The 24432-nt window shown below is 35.0% G+C and overlaps 1 protein-coding gene across 3 annotated transcripts in view; it reads right to left on the bottom strand.

The window, feature by feature from the left end:
* The window catches only part of Sntg1 (syntrophin gamma 1), an 819084-nt gene that overhangs the window by 438494 nt on the left and 356158 nt on the right, over positions 1 to 24432 (bottom strand). The window contains exon 3 of one of the 3 annotated variants that reach the window (XM_048782888.1): positions 4291 to 4385. The exons of the other annotated variants lie outside the window; for them this stretch is intronic. The gene's annotated coding sequence lies outside the window, so the exon portion shown is untranslated. The remainder of the gene's footprint in view (positions 1 to 4290; positions 4386 to 24432) is intronic. 3 annotated transcript variants of the gene reach the window in all.

Raw genomic sequence — 24432 nt, 5'->3', positions numbered from 1 at the left:
TCCCTAAAAAACAAATGCCAAATGTCTTCTTTGATATAAGGAGAGTAACTAAGATCAGAGTAGGGACGAAGAGCAGGAGAAGAAGATTAACATTTAACAGGGATGAGAGGTGGGAGGATGGGAAAGGCAGCGGAGCACAACAGACACTAGTATGGCAATATGTAAATCAATGGATGTGTAACTGATGTGATTCTGCAATCTGTGTATGGGGTGAAGGTGGGAGTTCATAACCCACTTGAATCAAAGTGTGGAATATGATATGTCAAGAAATTTGTAATGTTTTGAACAACCCACAATAAAAAATTTTAAAAAAAATGTAAAAAAAAATAAATAAATAAAATAACATAGCAGTGGCTTCAATGGACACATACTTCAAGGGAACTTAACTCTACCAGATTAGTATAGGTAAGTCATTAAAAAGAAATGACCATAAAGAAAAAGAAAAAAAAAACAATAAAAGCAAAAACAGCAATTCCAGAGGACATAGGAATATAACGTTTTGATAATATTATATAAAATGGTGGGCTGGGATTGTGGCTCAGCGGTAGAGCGTTCGCCTAACAGGGGCGAACCCGGTTAGATTTTCAGCACCACATAAAAAGAATAAAGGCATTGTGTTGTGTCCATCTACAAAAAAGATTCTCTTTCTCTCTCTCTCTCTCTCTGTCTCTCTCTCTCTCTCGCTCTCTCTTTAAAAAAAAAAAAAAAAGGTATATGAAATGTCCACAATGGCACGTTCCTGTAGCATCAACTACTTTGAAGATGAGGCAAGAGAACTGCTTGTGCCCGGGAGTTCAAAAGAGAGATACACTGTCTCAGAAACAAACAAAACCCCAAACCCATTTTCTAGAACGAAAAAGAGATAAGACATGCATAGAAATAAGTGTGACAATTAAAAAATTAAATGTGACAATTTAAAAAAACTTTGTTAATAAACAAAGTTCCTGAGAATTAACAGCTGTTGGACTTAATAGGCAAAGACTTCAAATCATGTATTAGTTTGCTTAAAGAACTAAAGGAAACCGTTTTTGAAGAATTAAATCAAAGTCTGATAAAAATGACTTATCAAATACAGAATATCAGTAATGAGACTACATTTTAAAAAGAACCAAGTCACAATTCTGGAGTATTTTTAATAATACTTATATTGATTACAAGCTGAAATTATATTTGGGATTTATTTATTTTAATTTATCCCAAATTATATTTGGGATAAATTAAAAATACTATTAAAATTAATTTCTTCTATGTCTTTTATTTTTTCAGTGTGCCTAATGGAAAATTTAATATCTATGGTTCACATATATCTATGTAACACTAAGCTGTTGTTGCACTACCCTAGGATGTCTTTTGGTCTCTTCACCAAAAGGCTATTTGAAAACTTCTTAAGATTTTAAAGAGACTATTGAAATGCATATCTCATGGCACATGGTCAATAAAAGATAAGTATCTTTTTTTTTAACTAAAATAACAACAAAAAAACAATCATAAGGAGAAAATGAATTCCCTGTTTTCGGTATTGGTCTTGACTATCTGGACCATATTCCCTAAACCAAGAGGAAACAATGCTAGTAAGCCACAAGGACCAACATAAAAATATAAGAAAGTTGTTAATCCCACTTGAAAAAAAAAGTAGCTGTATCCCCCAAAATGCTTGGGCTTTCTATTTACAAATAAGGAATTTAGAAAACTATTAATATTTAGATATCTCTATGTGATATCTTTAAATCTGATACCTTTGTATTAAAACTGTCAGAATGAGAAGTGGTATGTCTGGGAAGAGATGACTTAATTTTAATAATAGCAATTACTTTGGGACTATCTTCTTTGGTTCCATAAGAATTTTGAGTATTTAATTTCTAGATATATTTTGTTTTACTTTCCAAAAAAAAAATGTACTTAAAACAAACTGGAACAAATCAGAATAAAAAATAAAATAATAAAATAAAAAACAAGCTGAAATTTGTTATTTTCTTTAAAAAATAAAATTTCCCTATCAGTTTTTTTGGTTTACACTGTTGCTATAAGATCAATCTTTTAAGCACAAGAAATACTAAGTAAAGAATAAAGGTTTTGCAGGGAAATTCTCAGAGCTTATGTAAGAACCCCTAGCCTTCCGAGACTCAGAAATCTCTATAGCATCAACAGAGAAAATATTTACCTTTACATTCCCTGGAAATATTTTACTCCTCAAATACCATGAGCATTAGATCTGTAGCCATTCATCTAGCTCATTTCTCTGATCCAAGAGGATAATAAAACTTCTTATCTCTCAAAGAGAAACAAATGGTCATAGTTCAGACTAGGGCCCAAGTTATGCCCCAAACCACCAAGAAAACTAGAGCAGCTGCTTCCTAGGTATTGCCACTCTGGGAAGAAATATCTAGAAATTTGGGAACATCCCTAGGTTAGAAAGGTTCAGATATATGGGGCCTGAAAGGCACTATTTATATTTCAAATGGGTTAAAGTTAGAAGTAGAGGGTCCCTTATGTTTCCCAGGAGGCTGGTTTTCCAGGGGAGGCAGCAGCTGCCTAATTCCCCTGTACAAGCGGAGAAATCCCATTTTCTTCCTCCTTTGCCTCTGCGGTGTCCAGCTACTCATGCTGGAAAATTTCCCTTCATCTGTCATGGTGTGAGATAAGGCTTAAGGCACGGTGGGCTGACATGCTTATTATTGACTTTGAAGTACAGTGGCCTCGTCTTATCAATGGGATTGCTTGCTGTGATTTCAGTTCAACCACATTCCAAAAATATTAAACGGAAAAATTCCAGAAATAAGTAATTCAGAAGTTTTAAATGCTTTCATGACAGTATACTATTATAATTGTTTTATTTTAAGATTAGGTATTGATTGTCTTTCAAGGTATAAATTAAGCTTTAACATTAATATGGATGATAGTAGAAAACAGATACTATGTATATTTCTCAGTAAGGTCTGCAATTTGAGCATCACTGGGGGCTACGAGTATACCCCTCATGGATAAGGGGTGAAGATACTTCATATATGCAGTTAAGATAAATTTAACAAAAATTAAAATTAAAAACCCAAAAGCCTTCATATCTTTTTTTTCTCGGTCTCAGCAAGTCCTGTCAATCAAACAACATCTGGGTCACAATTCTGTTTGCTATTTATTTATTTACTTGTTTATTTTGCAACACTGGGGAATGAACTCAAAGCCTCCAGTATGCTACACAAGCACTTTTATTACTGAGCTGCATCCTCAGCCCTCTGCTGATTTTTTTATTGGCCACGTAATCCTGTAGCTAGATAAATTGACATATTTTTGTACAGGTTAGGAGTAACTGACTGCTCAACTCCATACAACTATTATTAAAAATGATTGCGGAGCTGAGGCTGTAGCTCAGTGGCAAAACACTTGCCTAGCATGTGTGAAGCACTGGGTTCGATCCTCAGCACCACATTAAAAAAATAAATAAAGGCATAGTGTCCATCTACAACTACAAAAAAAATTAAAAAGTGATTGCATGCAAAATGATACATGAAAACACAAAGGAGAAACATGAAAATTCACATTGTTAAAGCTGACAAGCTGTTCCTACAGTTCTCGGTTTTTTCATTATATTATCAAATTATTACATTTATAGCTTCCCAAAGTCATGTGCTATGTAAATCATGGTGTTTCAAGCCTTCATGCTTTTGTTCATAAAAATTTATTTGAACCACCCTCTTACTCCATTGTTCAGTGTTATAATGGATTTTCATAACTTCATTACTCACATCTACATAAAGATATGACTCAGAGCAACTCAATGCAGGAACCATATTATATCCATTTTACAGACAAAGAAACTGAAGTTTAACAAAGTTTTCTTGCAAATGTTGCTCAGTGAAGTGACAACCTAGTCAATGAAATTCTGAAGATGGATTTTCAAACTAGTATTACATCCCCTGAGAACTGATGAGGCTTAGCCTCAACCCAAAGGTCCCTCTTCTGGAGAGCCTTTCCTTCCACCCCAATGGAAATGTCTTTCCTTTGCCTCTTCAGACCCATCTCCATCCTACCTTACTTGACACATGTTCTGAAGATGGCCTAGGCATAGCGATCATCTAAGAAGGAACAAGACAGCTGATTTACTTTCCAGAATTTACTGAGTGACTTAAGGTTTTAAGGTTGCTCTGACAGAAGGATAAGAAGCCCCTGGTGAAGGAACTTCAGAGGCCAATGGGTTAACATGGTACTTACAAGAAGCACTTGGGGGATATATCTTCTTTCAGAAGCATCCTAAGGAATATCATTTTAGATGAGACATAAAAAAAAGAAGCTAACCTTTGCACAGAAGCCCGAGATGTGTCTCACTAAGGAGGGATGAGGGTTTCATGTGGAGAATGCTTTATTGAGGCAGAATGAACATATAGAAAAACCTGCAGACAAAGGAAAAAAATGGCCAATGTATCAGGAGTGCATTTAGTAAGGGAGGATGATACATAGACAGCCTGAAGTCTGGTTAATGACGGATTCAGTTTTCTTATGGATTTTTTTTTTTTAGGTTTTGCACATTATACAGGCATAAAAACTCCTGTCTTCTTGCATCCAACACTGCTTTAGAGCACAACAAATGTGATACTTTTTGTTTTTTCCCTATTGTGTGTCAGAGTGGACTCACCTAATAGGCACAGATTTTTATTTAATTGACTGTTGTCAAAAAAGCCAGATGTATTAAGCAAATCTTCCATGTCAGCCTTCTTGCTACCAAATTATTCTCATGTGCAATAAACACATTAACCAAAAGTTTTGTCTTCTTAAAAGTCTCTGTAGACTTTTAAGAAGACAAAATATTTGCATTTATAACAAAATATTTGCATTTATGAAATATAAGTCCATGAACATGTATGTACAGGCACCACCATGTGTGTGCACTAACAACTTAAAAATGGAAAAAGGTGGACCCTGTTCTTTAGGGATCTTGAATCCAGCTGATGAATAACCTCTGAATGGATCTATGAGATAGATACACAGGACATGTATTTAGGGAGTGTCTCTTGTGCTCACTACAAGATACCCAGGACTGCTTGCTGAGAAAATATGGCATAAAATCTATGGAATGAAGGTTTGTGTGTTTTTTGTTTGTTTGTTTTGTTTTGTTTTTCCCATCTGTGTTCTGTAACCCATCTTTTTCATTGCTACTATTTTCTTCTTTAATTAAGACACATAATAGTGTTTTGTTTGGGTAATGGAATAAAGCGAACTGAATCTTAACTCCAAGTCTTAAAAGTCATCTTAAACACTTCAGTGTGTTCTCCCAGTCTGGGGTATATTAACAAATGAGGCAGACACATGCTCAGCCTCTAAATGCATTGTGTGCTTTTCTGTGCTACGAGCTTCTCTACTAGTAATTAAGAGTGAAAGCCTCTACAATGGAATTTCTCTCCACTGGAAAGTATTTTTTTCCAAAGATATCTTTGACTTCTTCTTTTCTTTTTTGTTGTCATTTTTTTTAACATATGATAGGTGGGGACTTGTAATTTCTACATTTTTTTAAATTGTCATTTAAGTGGGCACCACATGCTGGCAGTGGCAGTTAAAGAAAATGTACAATAATGAAAATAATTGACCTTCTGAAATGATGTTTGCACCAACGTTCATTGACCATAATGGCTTTCTCCTTTTAACCTATCACATAAAAGAAGAAATTATGACTTGACAATTTAGGTGACTCAGATCAATATATCTGTGATAGCAGTGGAATACCACTTAAAACAACCACAAATACATTCACTGACACCCTGATTTATTCAGAATTTTTATTTTCAATGAGTCATTCACCTATTTTATTAAAAGCAAAAAATCTCTTTCAGATAAACTGCAAAAACTATCAATGATGTATATTGAGTTTTTTTCCTGAAATAATTCATGGTATAAGAACATAATGAATGTTTGAAATGAAGGTTGGTTTCCCAAGTCATTTATACCAACATGGCAAGAGGTTATTTTGCTAGCATCAAGCTTATGAACTTGAAGTGCAATATAACTATTTCTTGGGTCTCTAGCCTGATGGACTTTGGACTTGAATTTCATATTGGAAGGCTTATTGGACATTATGATTGCATGAGCAAATTATATACACACATACCCTATTGGTTCTGCTTCTTTGCTGTAGGCTGCTCCACTGGAATTATGAGATCACATCTGAGCCCTTTAGGTTTCTCACATCTATTAAATGGATTAGTACTACACATTTCAGATTAAATTATTACAAAGGCTTTCATTCATCTACCTATTATTTTCACATGTTTTACTTTCAGGGATTACTAAATTTTAATTGAAATAATGTTCTATTGATTTGACTTTGTATTCTATTGATTCATCTCATTATTTTTGTTACTGTTTGGATATGAAGTATTTCCCAAAGAATCGTGTCTTGAAGGCCTGGTTCCCAACACAGCAGCATTCAGTGGAGGGGTTTGGGGAACTATTGGGTCACAAGGGCTTTAATATCATCAGTTAATTAATCTACTGACAGCTAAGTGGGTCACTGGGGAACCTGTCTTTAGGGACTATATCTTGTGTACCCCCCACCCCCTGTTTCATTGCTGCCATGAGCTGAGAATCTTTTCTCCACCACATTCTTCTGCCATGATTTTCTGCCTCACCTCAAATACAAAGCAATGGAGCCAGTTGACCATGCACTGAAATTTCTGAAACAGTGAGCCAAAATAAATCATACCTTCTTTAAGTGGTTTATGTCAGTTATTTTGATGAAAAACTAACCAACACATTTTTCTTTTGTTATTTGATACATTTTGGAATCGAAGACAGAGTAGACACACATCTATTCACCAAACTGGATCCAAGCTGGATTCGGAAGTTTATGCCTGTAATCCTAGAAACTGGGACACTGAGGCAGGAGGATCACATGTTTGAGGTCAGCTCAGCAACTTAGAGAGTCCCTCAGTAACCTAGTGAGATTCTTTCTCAAAATAAAGAACTGGGGATAGAGCTCTGAGGTAAACCACCTCTAAGTTCAATACTCAGTGCCAAAAGTTGAACTGGATTCCATCTTCCACACTTCTAATAATAGATTTGTGTGCCAGCAGGAGGTGTTAATATTGCTTGACACCACACAAAGAATCAATATTGTGTAGTGACATAAATTTTCATCATCCAATAAACTTTGCAATAATATGAAATCATACAACTTTGCTATTTTTAAGAAACTTAATTCATACAAATTTGTATAATAATATAATAATTTGAAAATGATTTATATAAATCATCTTTTTCTTAAAAATAGCAAAGTTGTATGATTTCTAAAGTTTTCTTGTTTTAGAGTTATATTTTCCGCAAATATAGGATTTATGTCATCTGACTATTGTGGATTGAATTTTATTTCCCCCCAAATTCATGTGTTGAAATTCAAATCCCCTGTACCACAGAAGAGAACAGAATTCTCAAATTCTTAAAAAGCCATGTGAGATATGAAGAATTGTGTCTGGAGTCTTTATAAGAGGAGAAAATTAGGAGACAGACATACTCATTGGGAAGCCTATGGGAAGATATAGGGAGAAGATGGCCATCTAGAAGCTTAAGATAGAAGTATAAGGAGAAACCACTCTGTAAAAACTTTGGTCTTATACGTATAGTCTCCAAAATCAAGAGAAAAATGTATATATATATATATATATATATATATATATAATTTACCAGTCAGTCCATGTCACTCAGCTACAGTACTCTTAGAAAATTAACATATTGCCAGAATAACCTGATTGTCATAACTGTACAAACATTCCAAAGGTTGTAGAATAAATGTACATAAAAGAAGTTTCATGAAGCCTGTTCATATGGGAAAAATTCTGAGACTTTATTAAAAGCCCTGAAATGGGCTCCTGCTCTCACTCCCTTGGTCAGAGTCCCCTGGGTTTTGTCTCAGGTCCCTGGCTGCTCTTTTTCCATCTCCATTGCTCTGATCTCTAACACTGATAAACACTGTTTTTCCTCAGGTGCTTCCTGAGCCTCTTTCTTATCTCATTATGTATTTGCATAGTGAGCTCATTCACTCCTTTGGCTTTAATTGACTTCTGTAGGCTGGGGATGACTAAAAAAAATCAAAATATGCATCCCAGTTCTGCCCTCACATATCAAAACACCCATTTGATGAGGAGCACATCAAAGTCAGGAAGCCTCTTCCATCTGCTGCTGTTCTCTGTCTCAATCGATATTCACACCTCCTCCAAGCACACAAACTAAGAACTTGATTTGTGCCTTCTGATTTCAAATGCCTTCTCTAGTCCCCTTTCACAATCGCCATCAAGACACAAGATGGGCTCTTCTTTTAACAACATTGCTGGAAGCCTCTTTTCTTTCCCTCTCTCAACCAGTCTTCATACTTCAATCAGAGGTATTTTAAAAGTATGTTAGTAATTTTACAGGGTTGAAAATCGTCCAGTCATTCCCCAGTATCCTTAACATGGCTTGGCCAGCCACATCCTAATTGAGCACCTGCTCTCTCCTCTGCTTATGTGATGTCACACACTATTCCTTCTTCATTTCACCCAGACAGGTCTGTCCCCAGTTCAAACGGATCATGCTCTCAGCCAAAACTGCAGTATATGATGCAAATCTAGAATGTTTCCTGCACCTCTCTAACCTGTGACCACTCACCCTGATTCTCCAGTCTACTTCTGTAAACATTACTCTGGGGTGATGTCAGCCAGCCCCTTAATTTTAAATGCTGTCTATCTACACAGATGGGCAGAGCATTTGTATCCTTAGCATAAGCCCCTCCTCTGAGGGCTGTACTCCTACCTATTTCATTTCACACAGATGTGTCCTAGGCATTTCTAAGACAATTAAAAGCCAAAAACAAACAAACAAAAAACCCTTCCTTTTTCTGCAGTCCACCATAAACTTTTCTCCATTTCAATAAAGTTTCTGCCATTGGCCAGAAAACAAAGGGGTATCTTTTTTTAAAAATTATTTTATTTGTTATTTTTAGTTATACATGACAGTAGGATGTATTTTGACATATCACACATACATGGAGTATAACTTTCCATTTTTGTGCTTATATATGATGTGAAGATATACTGTTCGTATGTTCATATAAGAACATGTCCAATTCATTCTACTGTCTTTCCTATTTTTATTCACCCTCCCTTCTATTCATTCCACTTTGTCTAATCCAGTGAACTTCTATTCTTCCCTACCTACCCCCTACCCCCTGCTTATTGTAAGTTAGCATTCCCATATCAGAGTGAGAACATTCAGCCTTTGGTTTTGTAAGATTGGCTTATTTCGCCTAGTATGATAATCTCTAGTTTCATCCATTTACCGGCAGATGCCCATGATTTCATTCTTCTTTATGGATGAGTAATATTCCATTGTGTAAATAAACCACATTTTCTCTATCCATTCTTCTTGTGAAGGACACTTACATTGGATCAAAAGGTTAGCTATTGTGAATTGAGCTGCTGTAGTGTCACTATACTATGCTGATTTTAAGTCCTTTGGGTATAAGCTGAGAAATGGGATAACTGGGTCAAATGGTGGTTCCATTCCAAGTTTTCTGAGAAATCTCCATACTGCTTTCCAGAGTGGTTACACCAACTTGCACTTCACCAGAAATGCATGAGTGTACGGTTTCCCCCACATCTTTGCCAGCATTTATTGTTACTTGTATCCTTGATAATTGCCATTCTCACTGGAATGAAATGAAATTTCAGTGAGTTTTAATTTGGATTTCTTTAAATGCTAGAGATGTTGAACGTTTTTTTTTTTTTCATGTATTTGTTGACCAATCATATTTCTTTTGTGAAATGTCTGTTCAGTTCCTGTGCTCATTTGTTGATTGAGTTATTAGTTATTTTGGTGTTATTTTTTTAAGTTTGTTTTATATAAACTGGAGATTAATGCCTTATCTGAGGTTCAGGTAGCAAAGATTTTTTTCCCATTCCATACGCTCTCTCTTCACATTCTTGATTATTTACTTTGCTGTGAAGAAGTTTTTAAATTTGATACCATTCCATTTGTTCATTCTTGATTTTACTTCTTGTGCTTTAGGAGTCTTGTTGAGGAATTCATTTCCTAAACCAACATAATAAAGTTTGGGGCTTACTTTTCTTCTATTAGGTACAGGATCCCTGGTGTAATGCCTAGGTCCTTGATTCACTTTGAGTTGAGTTTTATGCAAGATGAGAGTTAAGGGTCTGATTTTGTTTTGCTGCATATAGATTTCCAGTCTTCCCAGCACTATTTGTTGAAGAGGCTATCTTTTTATACAATGTATTTTTATGGCTTGTTTGTCTAGCATGAGATTACTGTATTTATGTGGGTTTGTCTCTGTGTCTTCATTCATAAACCATGGTCTTCATGTCATTCATAAACCATGCCATTTATGTTACTATAGCTCCATAGTATAATTTAAAGTCTGGTATTGTGATGCCTCCTGCTTCACTTTTCTTGCTGAGAATTGCTTTTGCTATTCTAGGTCTCTTATTTTTCCAAATGAATTTCATTACTGTTTCTACTATTTCTATGAAGAATGTGTCATTGGAATTTTCATAGGAATTTCATTAAATCTGTATAGCACTTATGGGGGTATGGCCATTTTGACAATATTAATCTGCCTATCCAAGAACATGAGAGATCTTTCCACATTCTAAGCTCTTCTTCAATTTCTTTCTTTAGTGCTCTGTAGTTTTTATTGTAAAGATGTTTCACCTCATTTGTTAGATTGATTCACTAGGGGGCATTGTGATACCTCCCTTTTGCTTACATCTCAGATCAAAGCCATCAACATATCTTCTCTTCTCCCTGCTCAAAACATAACTGTGTCTTTTACTTAGCTTTAGTCCTGATACCTGGTCAGTGCAAAAGCAATATCTCCTGGATTATTCTATCATTCCTATATCTAGTCTCTCTGTTTTTATTTCTATTCTTACAAGCATATCCACCACTCAGCAGATTTTTTTTTAAATATATACACAATAATATCATGTTACTCCTTTTACAAAACCTGCATTGGCTTCCCATCACACAAGTAATGAATTCTCAAATCTTTGATCATTAGAAAGAGAATTCCACTGCCTGTCCCTGTATCTTCTCCAATGACACTTTCTCCCACTGTCTCATTTTTCCTATCTCTAATCCTTAGTTTCCCATTATGTAATACATGCACAACTTTTTCCTCCATCTGGAAATGTTTTTTTCACAATATTGACATTTTTTTAAAAAATTCAATTTGGCTCTCTGCTTAAATAATACTTTCCATAGAGGTCTTCCCTGACCAACATTTGAAAATAGCACCTCAGACTCTATCCCTCTACTCTTGTTTTTCTCAAGAGCCCTTTTCATTACCTGGCAACTTATTTCTGCATTTCTTTATCTCTCTAAGAAGAGGCTTTGTACTTCAGCCCTCTGCTGAAGCTTCAGGGCCAGGAAAACTGTGTTGCAAATCCTAATAATTATGAGTAGGATGAAATGCACACATTCAAGAATGAAAGAATGAACAAACAGATTTATGAATGAGTAAAGGTATTATTCATTCCCCCAAGAAAAGTGATTAAAAAGAGCAAATGTAGGGTGTAGGGGAGTTCGCTCAGTGGCAAAGTACTTGTCTACAATGCAGAAGGCCCTGTGTTTTCTTCCCAGCACCAAAATAAATAAATAAATATTTTTAAAAAGTCGATGTATAAACCAATAGGAACACCAAGATAATAAATGTGCTATTGTATGGCTTTGTTTAGGAATTCTAGATATTAGAATTTCAATGAACTCTACAACTTTTTGAGACTGCATTTCCAATGATTTTAGATATTTTTAAATGATTGACTTTCCTAAAGTCTCAGAAATCCAAAAAATAAAAAAATAAAAAAAATTATCTGCAAAGACCCACACTATGTAGAAGATAAAGCAGTGGAAAATGGGACAATTTATTACATAGTTCTTGATATTAAAACATAAAAAAATTTCTTTCAAGGATCTTTTTGGCATTTCACAAGGCATTCTGAAATCAGGGTCAGGACATTTTCAACAGAATTGTGCTATATATCTTATCAATGATAAATCAAGTAACAATTTTCATAGTTGATTTGTTTATGAAAGTAACCCCCAATACCTAAATTAAGGAGGAGTTGGAGGAACTTGGGTGCAGGAGAGGTTTGAGGAACACAAGGTTGACAGACTGTGTCAGAAAGAGACCCCAGGACTCTATGGACTCCTGAATGCAGTCCTTAGCCCTGTATGAACAGCTGCCCCTTCTGGTGGTGTGAAGTATATACCTGGCATTCAGGGATCTTGTTAAACCTGAGAAAGGAGAATCCTCCAGGTTGGAAGGGAACAGATTTTCCTGAACACACTCTACAAGAATTTCTCATATTTTCTGGACAGATCATCATCACAATCTGTAACTGTGTTCTGAACACCCCAAAACTTCCTCAATGGATGTACCATGTATTCCTTTGCCTATAAGGAAAGAAACATAAGTATACTACATGGAGGTATGAAACCTTCAACCAACTTCATCAGTTTCTCGTGTCACCAATCCAGACAGTAACCTCCAATCAACATCTGGCTTCTTCTCTCATTATTCATTCAACATTCATGTTGAGCATAAATAGGAACACCATTATTTATTTATTTTAGTCAATCTCTATTCTAGATACTAGAAATACAGTATAGATCACAGTTTCTTGTCCAATGTAGTTTAGATTCTGGCTTCTATACACATACAAATAGCTCAGAATTGTGTTATTTCTTTAACTTCGAAGTATTAAATATTTTAAAAATATGATTTTGTCAGTGAATGATGCATACATCAATTTCAACAATGTATGGGAGCTATTTAATAGTACTTAGTAATGCCTCAATATGTCTAAAGTACATGCAAGAGAAAACGCATTGCCCAGCATGGTGATGCATGCTTATGATCCCAGTGTCTTGGGAGGCTGAGGCAGGAGGAGCTCAGGTTTATGCCAGTCTGGGCAACTTAGTGAGACCTCGTCTCAAACCAGAAAGATAAATAAAAATGAAAATGGGCTGGGGATGTAGATCTGTGGTAAAGTACCCCTGAGTTCAATCATAAGCACTGGGGGTAAAAAAAAAAAAAAAGAGTAAAGAAGGAAAAAGAGTGAAGACCTACACATGCACTTTCTGCAGCTGTTATGGTTCATTGTACTATAGACAAATCATGGTACTGAGGTAGCCAAGAGTTGGAGATGTCTGTGCATCTTATCCCATGATAACTTAGTAGATGATGTCATAAGATTTTGCAAACTAGCTGTGTTATATAGCTAAGACACAATTTTCTCTAGATTTCTATAAATATATCAGATAGCACATAAGTGGATTTTATGTTATTTTACTCTCCACATCACACAGAACAAAGAATTGTGATATTTATATGGCAATTTTCTAGCTAGGCTTATAGTATTCTAGTTATGAAAACATAATAATTAGAAATTATATTTTATTTTTCTAAAAAGAACCTTCAAAGCAAAATTTAAAATAGCTCCAGAATCAAATTCCACATGGCCAAATTGGTGGTACTTTAGAACTATATGTTATATTTTTTTCTAATAGATACATTTAATCTTAGGACACAGACCTGTTCTTTCAATAAGAGAAAGACAAGTTTGTTGTGTTTAATTTAAAGAAAGAAAACATTGTAAATTAATGTTTCAACATACAATATATAATGCTTGGATGACAATTAAACAATAAATCACACACTTTGGAGTAAGAATAAAGTATTAAATATTAAGAATAAAATATGATTATCTGAAATGAAAAAGATAGTCTCACATTTCAATGTTACTTAATCATGTACCTACAAATCTTATTTCCTACTCTTTATCTTCCTGATGACTTTAAACAACACATTTCATAACTCTAGAAACAAAATCGATCCCTTGAAATATCCAGTGTTTCTGAGTCTGCAAATCCCCAGAGTGAAGTTGTGATGAACTGAGCAGTTCAATCCATTAATCATTTAATGTGGGCAAAAGCAAAGTATCAAGTTTGTTAGTTAAAAAAAAAAATGACATGCAAGGGCTATCTTTCCTTTCAAAAGCAGTATTAAAAAATGTAGTTTCTCAATATAGTGAATTTCTTGAGATTACAGGGAAATAAATGATATATTATTTATTCTCTAAAATAAATAAATTGCACCAAAAAGATCAATGATGCTTGTCTTTGTCTTTATTCTATGTCATCTATGGGGTTTTTCACAAACAGCATGAGAAATTAGAATTTCTACCATCACTGAATGTCTTTTTGGTGCATAATGGAAAAAAATCACAGAGTGAGCCAAATCCTCCAAGATCTCAATTCCTAAGTGAGGTGTTCACACATGTACAAACTATCAGGAGTTGTCAAGTTTTGGACTGGCTTAGAATAGACTGGCATAAATCTAAGTTTTCCTGGTATTATTTGCAATCTGCCAACGTGACACTCAAGTAAAATTAAAGAAGAAAAAGAAAACAATCAATGATGCAGTGATGTAAAATACTGAAAAAAATATTTTTGTTACTTGAATTGGTTAGAGTTCTTTTTTTTTCTCTTTTTCTAAACACATGTAAAATGGTGGGAAAAAAACTTTTGTATTTAGAATTCAAAATATTACACATCTAGGTGTGCATAATCATAATCTTTTTGAGAATCCCAAATTGTTACTCATTGAAAAAAAATTATTTAGAAGTAATATTCACTTATTTCATCCATATCATCCTATCGTACCTATGATATGACCAGCACTTCTTGATACTAGAAATAAGAAGAAATGAGTACATTCTATTATCTTCCTAAAGAAACTTATACTTCTTGAAGTTTCACAGTACAAAGGGCATAGTTAGAGAAATTCAATGGAGAAAGAGGTGAGTGGATAGAGAAAATTTTCATAGACATGATACCTGGATAATTCAAAATGGATGCATAGATGGACACAGATGAATAAAAACTGCACAGCAGACAGTGGGGCTTCTATAATCACAGGAAATTGTGTGAGATTCATGTACTTTTAATTTGATGTAGAATGTTGTCACCAGAAGCCAGCACCAGGAGATTAAGATGGGACACAAGAAATAAGGCTAGGGGAAAAGGGAGACAAATGGTGAAGCAAGGAGCAACTGTGGCTTTAAAGCTAAAAACTCCATGAATGCCCTCTACTTCACCCCCAGGCCTGCTCTCCTCCAGGTATGCATTCTGAAAAGGTCCAATAAATTGTTGAAAATCTAGTTAATTAGTTTCTATAGCCATGGTTAGTTCACAGAATATATTTTTAGATTAATTAAAAGAAGCCTAGAAATAAATATTGTTGAAGACCCATGATGTGGGCATAGACTGAGTGTTCCCTATTAACCAGATAATGTCATCCTGAAGATTGTGATAAGAACCAGACCACCTTGTCCTACTCTGTGTTCCAGAATCAAAGGAATTGAGCTCATTAGTCTGACATCCTTTGTGCTTCTCCCATTTACCATTTACAAAGTTTCCTTTAAAAGAAGCAGCCTGAGGCCCCCAGTTGAAGTCTCACTCTTGAGTCCCCACATTCCTTCTTCTAGTCTCAAAAAAAATAAATAAATAAAAATAAAAACCTGGGGAATCAACTTAATGGAAGAGGTGAAAGATCTGTACAATGAGAAATACAGAACCCTAAAGAGAGTAATCAAAGAAGACCTTAGAAGATGGAAAGATCTACCTTGCTCTTGGATAGGCAGAATTAATATTATCCAAATGACCAAACTACCCAAAGCACTATACAGATTTAATGCAATTCCGATCAAAATCCCAATGGCATTCCTCATAGAAATAGAAAAAGCAATCAAGAAATTCATCTGGAAGAATAAGAGACCCAGAATAGCTAAAGCAATCCTTAGCAGGAAGAGTGAAGCAGGTGGCATCATTATACCAGAACTTAAACTATACTACAGAGCAATAGTAACAAAAACAGCATGGTATTGGCACCAAAACAGACTGATAGACCAATGGTACAGAATAGAGGACACAAAGACTAACCCACACAATTACAATTATCTTATATTAGACAGGCGCCAAAAACATGCATTGAGAAAAGATAGCCTCTTCAACAAATGGTGCTGGGAAAACTCGAAATTCATATGCAACAAAATTAAATTCAACCCCTCTCTCTTACCATGCACAAAACTCAACTCAAAATGGATCAAGGACTTAGGAAGTAAACCAGAGACTCTTTGTCTAATAGAAGAAAAAGCAGGCCCTAATCTTCATCATGCGGGATTAGGCTCCAACTCCCTTAATAAGACTCCTATAGTGCAAGAATTAAAACAAAGAATCAATAAATGGGATGTACTCAAACTAAAAAGTTTCTTTTCATTTGAGGGCATATTCTGCTCCATTGTTTGTTCACCTGAGTAAATCCTGCTTTCCTACATCAATCTCCACTTGTGCCTCTTTTGATGCATCCTGAAATTCATTTCTATGGTATAAGTCAAGAATCTGTCAGGCATGAGTTGAGGTCCCCTTCTTCCTCGTGGGGTCAATTGAGGCTCATCTAGTAACAAGATGAGGAATGGATTAATTTAGGGTTCTCAGTGGAATGATCTAAAGTCTGGACACTTATGTTAAAGTGGTATGATGTTGGTTACTGCTCAGGCAGGTAAATAATGTTTCTTGCAGTATGCGTTGAAAAAACTGTGCAGAGAACATGGAAGATGGATCACAGAGTAGTAATTATGAAAGCAAGGAGGCAAGTGGGGTATAAAAGAAAGAGCTCCTAAACTGTAACTGAGGCTAAAAGGAGACAAAGACCACAGGGCAGTAATTAATATCATTGTAAATGATTTGTGCATTATTTTTTATGTGAAGAATTTGTGCATTGTTTTTTATTTGCTGCTATACCCTAGGACATCTCTGTGCTTATTAGGAAAAGTGAACTTAAGCCAGTCCTCTGACCTTGTGGTCCTTTGAGCCAGTGACTTGCATAACTATACATGGTCACTTGGGGGCCTGAAGGCAAGATGCCAATGAGCTTGATCTTCAAACTCTTCTGCTCATTGTATAACTATAACTTTGGATATTGTTTTGTAAGATGTATTGCTGTTGCATCATGACAAGAACAATTAAGAGGGGAAAAGTTCATTTTGTGGCTCTTGGTTTCAGAGGTCTCAGTCCATAGACGGCTGACTCCATATATCTGAGCATAAGGTGAGGCAGTGCATCATGATGAAAGAGTCAGTATAAGAAAGCTGCTTAGAACATAGCATCAGAAAGCAGAGAGAAATCTTCTATCAACAAGGACATCATCTCTAGCAATTAGAGAAATGCAAATCAAAACTACTCTTAAGATTTCATCTGGCTCCAGTCAGAATGGCAATTATCAAGAATACAAGCAATAATAAGGGTTGGCGAGGATGTGGGGAAAAGGTAAACTCATACATTACTGGTGGGACTGCAAATTGGTGCAACCACTATGGAAAGCAGTGTGGAGATTCCTCAGAAAACTTGGAATGGAACCACCATTTGACCAAGCTATCCACCTTCTTTTTTTATACCCACAGGACTTCAAAAAGCATATAAAAGTGATACAGCCACATCAATGTTTATAGTAGCTCAATTCATAATAGCTAAACTATGGAACCAACCTATATGCCCTTCAACAGATGAATGATTAGAGAAAATGTGGTACACATACACAATAGAATATTACTCAGCCTTAAAGAAGAATAAAATTATGGCATTTGCAGGTAAATGGATGGAACTGGAGATTATCATGTAAGTGAAATAAGTCAATCCCAAAAAATTGAAGGCCAAATGTTTTCTCTGATAAATGGAGCTGATCCATAGTGGGATGGGAGTAGTGAAGAATGAAGGAACTTTGGTCTGTGCAGAAAGGATTGAGGAGAGGAGTAGGGTGGTGGGGATGGGAAGAATGGTAGAATGAGACAGACATTATCACCCTATTTACATTTATGATTACCTACTGGTGTGACTCACCATGTACACCTAGAGGAATAAGAAGCTATGCACCATTTGTGTACAATGTGTCAAAATGCATTCTACTGTCATGTATAACTAATTAGAATAAATTAAAAAAAAAAAACAAGGACAAAATACATACCGCCAAAGCACAGTCCCAATGACTTGCCTCCTCCAGCCATACCCTACCTGCCTATAGTTATTATCCAATTATTCTCTATCAGGGGATTAATGCACTGATTAGGTTAAGGTCCTCACCATTCAATCATTTCACTTCTAAGCTTTCTTGCATTGCCTTATACATGAGCTTTTGGGGGATAACTAATATCTAAACCCCAATAGATATGGTATTTGGGGGGGGGAAGTGCTCAATGGGTCGAATCTTTGAGAGAAAGAGAGAGATCTTAATCAGACATGTGCTTAGGGTAGGAAGTAGAAAGGTTGATATTGGAAATATGCAAATCAGGGTGATTACTTAGGGAGGGAAAGAGAATCAGGAAGAGAATGAGACTCCAGGGGAAAACCTGTAGGTCTGTAGGAGTCAGAGGAAGGAAGACATCCCATTATCACTAAAACAGTCAAGTAGATCACCACATGGTAAAGAGATATGAGGGAGTTGAAGAGATTTTTAGACAGAAAAGGAAATTAACGATGTACAATGCTAGAGTATAGTAAGTAAAACTAGGTCTCCACCAGCCCGCAATCAGAGCTGTTTCGGTTGAGAGATGATGAAAAAGCTGAAACATATAGCTTGAAAATATACCACCTCCTCCCTATTAAAATGAAGGGTTAAAACTGTATCACAAAACATATTGATCGATTATGTAATTAAAAATAAATTACAAAGTACAGCAACAAATTCTCGACCTCCACCCAGATGCCAAACTTTTAATGGCGCAAATAGCATCTTCAACTCATGGGCAAGTCTGGGAGGGGCATCCATCACTTCAGGCACTAAGCATAAGCAAACAATTCAAACAGCTTAGGTCTTCAAATTTCAACCACAATCCTGGAGTCATAGACACTATTACTACATGGCCTCCTAGTACAAAGTTCAAGAAAGCAAACTGACAGTTGTGGCCACATTCTCATGATAGTAAATGACACAAATGACTACATAATTGAACACTTAAAACACACACTGATTTGGGGCAAGGAAAAACAATTCAAAACACAAGAGCTTTGTCACAAGACCCCATGTGGATTGAAAGGGATAGAGGTAGAGAGAACCTTAAAAATTATAATATTATAAGGAAAACAGACATCTAGGAAAGAAGATATGGTTTTCCCGTGGACTCCTCAGATCATCTCCTACCACTACTCTCTCTCTGCACACTACTGTTCCCCACTTAAACACCTATTGAAAGCACATAAAAATATAGAAAGGAAACAAAACAGAATGGATGTATAGGGGAAAAAAAGCTGTATGTATGAATATTTGTTTTTTATTAGTTACACATGACAGTAAAATGATCTTGACAATTCATACATTTGAATCAAATGGGGTATAATTTCTCATTTTTTCTGATTGTACAGGTTGCAGAATCACATATTATAAGTCCCAAGAAACCATTCATACTAGGTTAGGAAAAAAGGAAAGCCTTCAACAATAGGGTTTAAGTGTGAGTTAAAGACAATGAGACAATGCTGAGGGCATAATATTAAAGAAGAAAAATAAAGAGGAAAAACAAATAGGTTATTGATGAGACAAACGAACACAGAAGGCAGCCTAACTCAAGGTTACCAAGGGAAATCGTCCATACTTGTTTTATGTTGTCATAATTATTTTATTCATTATCAGGTTAATAAGCACTGTGACTCAATAAATATAACAAGAACAAAAAAGATAAGATAATAACAAGCTAGAATGGAGTAAAAAGAGAATTTGCCAGTCTAAAGGAAGGCAATGAGGTTTAAAATCTCATCTCAAAGCAAACAAGTACAATTAAAAAGTCAAAACAATAAATACAATGAGAAAAAATTTATATCTTTCATAAAAGAAAGGCTTGAGAAAATAGAAGTGAAGGCAGGTGAAAAATATGAAGCACTTAATTCAGGAAAGGCAAATAAAAATTTTAATATGAAGATCATTATGACTGAGCAGAGAACTCCCAAACTGGGAGATACTGAAATATATAAGACAAGAAAATGGTCCTGTGAGATAGGTACAGGCATGTTTATGTACAATTATAATCACGTAAAAGTGTGATAGCATACAAGTTCATAGGAAAATGTAATAAAGGAAATCAACAGTGAGAAGTTATAGCTAGGAAATTGAATCTTAAGAATAAAGGATTTTGCAATGCAAACTGATATCAGTCATGTACATAATCAAAAACTACACCCAAAGACATGGAGAATAATTTATGGAATTCTGAATTAAAAACCAAGTAGCAAAACAGCAAACCAAATTCAACAATTCCCTTAGACAATAATAAACCATAACTCACTTAACCAAGTGGGATTTATTCCAAATATAAATGTCTGCTTCAATACTGAAAATTAATTAATTAATCATATAACTAGGCTAAAGAAAAATATATGATCATACCAAAAAAAAAAAAAGGCTTAGAAATATACAATGGATAAATGTAGCACTTATCTGTGGCAATAATTCTCAGCTAACTAGGAATAAATAAAAAATCATGAATATGATTTTTTTTAAATCTGTAAAAATCCAAAGCTTCCAAAATCATCTGTTGAACATCCCACCTTTTTATGTTGAATTGTGTTTATTCTATGTCAACAATTTGTTGATGACATGTGTGGGTGTGTTTCTGGGCTCTGTTTTCTGCTCAATTGACACGGGTGGCTGTTTCACCACCACACAGTCTTCCTAACTGGCATGCAAAGAAGTCTCAAAGTCGAGTGGTTTGAGTTTTCCAACTTAGTTCTTCAGTATTGTTTGGACTATTTTGGGTCACTCTCTTTCTGTGTATTCTTTAGGATCAGTTTATCAATGTCCTTAAAATTGTTTTATTGAAACTGTGGGATTCCATTGAATCAAAAGATCATGTTGATGGACATGGTATCTTAATAATACGGTTTTCTTTTCAATAAATATAGAATAACTCAACTTTTAAATTATTTTCTTCAGATTTTTGCAGTTTTCATCATATTGATCCTGTACTTACTTTGTTGGATTGCTACCTAAGTATTTATTGTGTGTTTGTGTGTGTGTATGTGTGTATCGATATGATATTAAGTTTTAACATCAAAATCTTTTTACATCTTACTACTATATTAAAAAGCAACTGTATTTTTATATTAACATTATATCCCATGACTTTGCTATAAACATTAATTCTAGGAAATTAAATTGTTATTTTTAATTGTTGATTTAGTGGAAATTTCTACAAAAGCATTCATGCTATCAACAAACAGGTACTTTCATTTATTTTATGCAAAAACAAAACCAAACAAAAAGGAATTAGACATACAAGTCACATTTCACAAAAATTACCTCAAATGAATTATAGAACTGAATGTAAAAATGCAAAGTTTTATAACTTTTAAAAGAAAATGTTGGAGATTATCTAGTTCATCTTGAATTTAGCAATGTGTTTTTAGATATAACATCAAAAGCAAAAATCCATTAAAAAATTAAATGACAAGTTGAGCATTATTAAAACTCAAAACAAGAAAAAATTTCTGATGAATAAAATACTCTGTTAAGGGAATGAAATGACAGGCCATATATTGGGAGAAAATATTGATAAAACATGTACTCAATAAGAGAATTGTATCTGAAATACATACATCTTTCCTATTTCAACAATGAGAAAATTAACAACCCAATTACAATTTAGGCAAGAAATCTGAACAAACTCTTTGTTGGAAAGGACTTTTTAAAAATTATTTTTAGTTGTAGATAATAATAAATTAATTTTATTTATTTTTTATTTATTTTTATGTGGTCTTGAGGTTTGAACTCAGTGCCTCACATGTGCCAGGCTGGTGCTTTACCATTGACCTAAAACCCCAGCCCCCAAAAGAAATTATTGATGGAAAATATGTATATGCAAGTGTGTTTAACATTTGTCATTAGATAGTCACAAATTAAAATAATAACATGTGCAATAATACATTCCACTACACATCTATTAGAATGACTAAAATATATTTTTTAAAAAAGGCTGACAAACTGGGCATGGTGGTGTATACCTGTAATCCCAGTAGCTCGGGAGGCTGAGGCAGGAGGGTTAGAAGTTCAAAGTCAGCCTTGGCAATTTAGCAAGGCCCTTAGCAACTCAGTGAGACTTTGCCTCAAAATAAAATACAAAAAAGGGCTGGGCGATGTGGCTCAGTGGTTAAGAGTCCCTGGATTTACCCTGGATTTACTCCCCAATACCAAAAAGCAAAACAACAACAACAACAAAAAAAACAAGGACAAGACAATTTGAATCTTTTTACTAAGTCTAATATAGTGTTAACACATTGTTCAGAAATTTACACAATTGAGTTGCAAACTTATGTCTATGCAAACATACACACACACACACACACACACGTATAAGAGATTTATTCATAATCTGGAAACTACAAATAACCCCTCAATAGGAAATTAGATTAAAAATGTGATATGTCCCTAGGATGGAATATCATACAACAATAAAAAATACTCTGACAAAATTCAGAAAGACATGGAGGAAGCTTAAAGGCATATTACCAAGTGAAGGAAACCATTCTGAAAAGGATACAGACTGTATCACCCGACTATATGACATTTCATCTACAGACAGAATAAGATAATCAGAAATTTCTAAAAACATCTAAAGACAAATCCATCTACAGAAAGAATAAGATAATCAGAAATTTACAGGGATCTACTGGTAGAGGCAAGTAATCAATAGATGTAGCCTAGGGACACTTTAGGGCAGTGAAATTATTCAGAATGACACTTTGATGGTTACATGACAGTATATATTCACCAAGATTCATGGAAGAGTGCTCACAATTCTGAGCACTAAAAACTTGTAAGGTTCATAGCCTAGCTTTACAGGTTGCTAAACCTGCCCAAGACTTGACTCTCAATATTTTATAAGTATTCAATAATTAGAAGTTTGTTCCCCTAATGAACATTTTTTTAAAACAATACCTGATACATAGGTAAGTAAAGTGCAGAGTTAAGTTTGGAGAAACTTCATCCTCATTATATTTTCTGAAAACATGAATGTGGCATGGACATTCCTTATTCCTTTAGCCCATCTAGTTCATAGCAAACTTCTAGATTTCTCTGCGTGCCTGAGGGGTATATTTTGGGAGCCCAATGCATGGATGTGCTGCTGAGTGCGAAGGTGCAGTCTCAGGTTATTATCTCCTTGGAGGCTGAACAGCCATTCTTATTGGCACCCTTCTTTGTGGAAACCATTCTGAAGCTCAAATTTAAAAGGAAGAACACAAAAGGGATTTTCAATTTTTGTTTCTGACACCTGCTACAGGTTTGGGATTTTCCAAATTACGTGCAATTTTGGAAATTGCTTTGGAGATTCACAGAACTCACTAAAGCCTATTATACTCATGACTGAGTTTATTATAGGAAGAAGATAGATTAAACTCATTGAAGGCAATAGTCACATAGGGCTCAGTCATGAAAGGTTCCGTACATGAAGCTTCCATTGTCTTTGGGACATGGTCCCAGGCTTTATGGGTGGCAAACTGTATGAAGTACTGCTACCCAGGTACCTCTCCCATGAGGTTTCATTACACAGGCATGGTGGAGGGATTAATTGTCCATAGGGCTGAACATGGTTTCCAGGCTGATACTATCTTACCCAAAGCCTCACGCAAGAGCATACTGTTCTTTCATGTCCAGCTGCCACCTGAGACCATTAGGTATAGACACCTCAACCAGAGTCATCGCATTACCATAAACTGCCACATGTGCTCATAAGGGTCCACTGTGGATTTCTATCACTCAGGAAAACCAAATGAACCTGGATAAAGGCCACACCTCTCTATGGATGAAGCCAAATTCTTTGTTACACAAGCCCAAAGAGCAAGACTTAATGCATGGAAAATGTACTTAAAATCATTTAAGAAATCAGGAAGAAAAAAAAAACCTGAATGGTACATAAAGTGTGGAAATAACCTAACTGAAGGTGTTGAAGGAGAAGCTGATGTCCCAAGGCACTTTAGAAATGAGTATATTTTGTAGACTAAAAGTTTAAGAGGTAAAAAGACCTATGTGATAAACATAATTGTTTACTAGTTCATGTTATTCCAGGGACTACTGTTTAACAACTCTAAAAATTCTGCAAATGTGTACTAGAATTGAGTAGTTATGGAGATGGATGGAGAATGGTGGTCATCAGATTTCACTTTGGGAGTGGGAATTTACATATAAGCAGAAACCTTGGCTATAAGGATTAATGCAGTAATAGAATATTGCTGGACTATCAATGAGCTCAATGAGTTCAGCTCACATACACATGCTGGTTGTATGTGTAACTGTACTTAGGGTATATATATATATATATATATATATATATATATATATATATATATATATATATATAT

This window comes from Marmota marmota, unplaced genomic scaffold, assembly GCF_001458135.2.
Source record: "Marmota marmota marmota unplaced genomic scaffold, marMar, whole genome shotgun sequence".
Taxonomy (NCBI): domain Eukaryota; kingdom Metazoa; phylum Chordata; class Mammalia; order Rodentia; family Sciuridae; genus Marmota; species Marmota marmota.
This window is presented reverse-complemented; position numbering and strand designations above follow the sequence as displayed.